Genomic DNA, 3,299 nt, shown 5'->3' on the forward strand with positions numbered 1-3,299 from the left:
ACATACAAACAAGTACACAGAAGCTATGGATTTTTAATAACGCGGAATGTTTTTTTGTAACATATACAATAATCAGCTTAAACACAGATATATGACTAGTTGTGTCAATTCAACGCTTTCATCCGTGCCTTAAGATAAAACCAACTTTAGTACGTTATTGAAAATAAAACGAAGAAATTATTACATAAATGAAACTTAATTACGGAAACTCAAAGCTAGAGGTTAGTAATGGATCGGTAACTCTTTAGTCATTAGTGTCAAGTTCTCTCGATATTCGATTTGCCTTTTAAGTTCTTTGATTATTTAATATAGGCGGTCATCAAAATAATTAGATTTTTTTTCAGTACAGATGAAAAGGAATCGGGTGTTTAATTTTGGAATTTAAAAGCAATTTTCACTGTATTAATTATAGTTTCTGTTGTGTTACATATCGAAATATGACTTGCGATAGTATGGAAAAACTCGGATATGTATTCTATATAGATAAACCGCGTTAAATATATATATACGAATAGTTTACCGATTTACAATACGCTTTCCTAGTACTAGTATAAACTTATTTATTTCGCGAATTTCGAATCGTTTTTTTATTTTATTGTATTGTACATAATGTTACATATCAATAAATTGTATATTTCGTCATATTTTTTAATCATATAGATATTTGTATATTAGAAATCTAAGTTATATTATTTGTAATTTAGTTGTGCGCTGTGAGAAACACATTATTTGTTATTTGAATTATCTACGTAAGCGTTAAAATTGTCAATGTGTGCGAATTAAAATTTTGTTTATATTTATTAGTTTTGGGTTTCGTTGTGAACGTATTATTGAATGCCGTTATGTTACGTTACAGTTGTTAAAACAGATCTCAGCGAGTTTACAAGCGGTGCATCCATGACAGACGATCTGTGTGTAATGAATAGAATACGGAACCCTGATACGATTACTACCTGATCGCTTTTTCGCTGTAGTTTTCGCTATTTTTCAGCGATAATTATATTGTATATTTTTCTATACATTTTTTGAATGACGAATATTGTGTATCTCATTATGCGTGGAGATTAAAACGAGCCATTTTACAAGTAGTTCGTGCTATTGGTTCTTGCGATTTATTTTTGTTCTGTTATTATATATTTTTTTTGTTATCTGTACGTGTTTTGTAAATTCTCGAATGTTCTCCGGCGGTGCTTTATGCTAAATTGCATTTTGTTATACACGTTATATTTATTTTAAACATTTTATGTCATAACGTAGGTTTAATGTTTTATAGTTATTAAAACGCACGACAGTGAGGTGGTCAAGTTCATTTACTCGAATTGTTTCCGCCGATACTTTTTTTTTTGTTTTATAAAAATATTGATGATATTCTTGCCTCGTTTAAATTCTTTTGAACATATAATGATAAATCTATATACGTAATTATGATTTGATCCTTTATCCTGATTTAATGAGTTAATTAGAACAATATAAAACCGGTTTGGAATAGGTTATAAAGTACATTGTTTTTTATTTAAATAACTATACATAATTTGTGTACTATAATAATATTGTATGTTTTAACAATTGACATTTCTTATTTAATCTGTGGAAATCAAGTGAAATCTTCATTTAATTATAGTTTAGGAATGAATAGATTTTATTTTAGATTTAAAAATCGTAGCACCCACTTGGATCTCATTACTCATTAGTAAAGTTATTTGTGGACTCGTTTAGTGTTTTCATGTTCAATTAGCTCTGAATAAGATCGCCAGATATTCTACCCCTCATATTTTTTGTATTAACGTCACCTGTTCATTTTTAAGATGAAATCTTTATTTTAATTAACTATAATATTAAAATGATACTCCTTCCTTAGTTACGTATGTTTTTCAAAATGTTTGTACCGATGTATTGCATTTACGTGATTGTTTTTCATAAGATAATAATTTAATTTTGGATAAAGTAGCGTAATTAAATTGCGTAACTGTTAACAATATAATCATTATAAAATAACAGTTACAATGGCAGTTGTACGAGAGTTGAGCTTAAGTCGTTTATAAAGACTTGACTCTGAGCTGACTTTGAGACGTGCATGAAACTTGTCATGAAGTAACGCAATTTAATTCTGAATCACTTAAACTATGAATAGTGTTTTATTTCAAACTGTAGCGTAGTTTTATATTAGCTGTGTAATCAATTGGAAATAAATATTACTACTTATTATTTACTGATATTATACGTTTTCCTACTCTTTTCTATAAGGCTGTAAAAAGAAGGCCAAGTATAAATGTTTTATATAAATTTATAAAAAAAAAAAAACAGAACGGTTATGAGTTGACATTTAAATACGAATAAACGTTTTTCCTTTACATATCCCACTACAATGTTTTGTATCCTTTTCGGTTTTGTCGATAATATCTATTTCATCTGAAATGAACAGGCGGAAGTCGAAATTATCGGCGTAACAAAAAAAAATCAAGGGGATCGGTTGTTTTAAAATCAACGTCGTAATATGTAGTTAGGTGTGTTGTCTAAGACTCCAATATTACAACACATAATATCTAAGGTTGTTTCACATATAATATTATTTAATTTACGAAAATATGCGGTGATTGCATAATATTTATGTTAATTTAAACTGCGTAACAATGTCACGGCTGTTCATGAAAATGCTCTCAGGTAAGTCAACAAACGGAAGTCGCATCCGTGCGCCAGGCTGGTTTGGTGATTTTTTTTTTTTTAAATATATTACAAACTCTTTATATTTATTTTTTTTAACTTTTTATCATTTGACATTTACAATTTGTTTTATCTATTTTAATTCTTGAGCTTGCGAATGTGTTGTTAATATACTGTCAAGTAATTTGTAAATTATATGATTTATTGTTTCGTATATATCTATGGAGTTCTTTCAGTAATGTTGCAAAGCGTAAAGCACTGCCAAACGATGGAAAATTATTTATTTTTATATTTATTCAATGTAATAAAATTAAAAGTACAATTAGCTGTTTTTAGATATAAATATATTTGTATTGTCTGATATATTTTAATTACGATATAAATTATATTTTTATAAGGTGCTGTATCGTAAAGAGCTATATTTGGAAATTTGAGATTGCATTAAACATAATATACTCATTGAATAAGTTGCGCAAACTGATTTGATGTAAATTCTGGCCGAGCAACCGTATGAGCTGCCAGATTTGTATTATGTCAAAATGAAATTCTATTCGAATAAATTTATTTATTTATCCTGTTATCATTCCAACAGTTGCATGTATATTGAATATATCTATGGCTATTATGAATTGTACTGT

The sequence above is a fragment of the Vanessa tameamea genome, chromosome Z (genome assembly GCF_037043105.1).
Source record: "Vanessa tameamea isolate UH-Manoa-2023 chromosome Z, ilVanTame1 primary haplotype, whole genome shotgun sequence".
Classification (NCBI taxonomy): Eukaryota; Metazoa; Arthropoda; class Insecta; order Lepidoptera; family Nymphalidae; genus Vanessa; species Vanessa tameamea.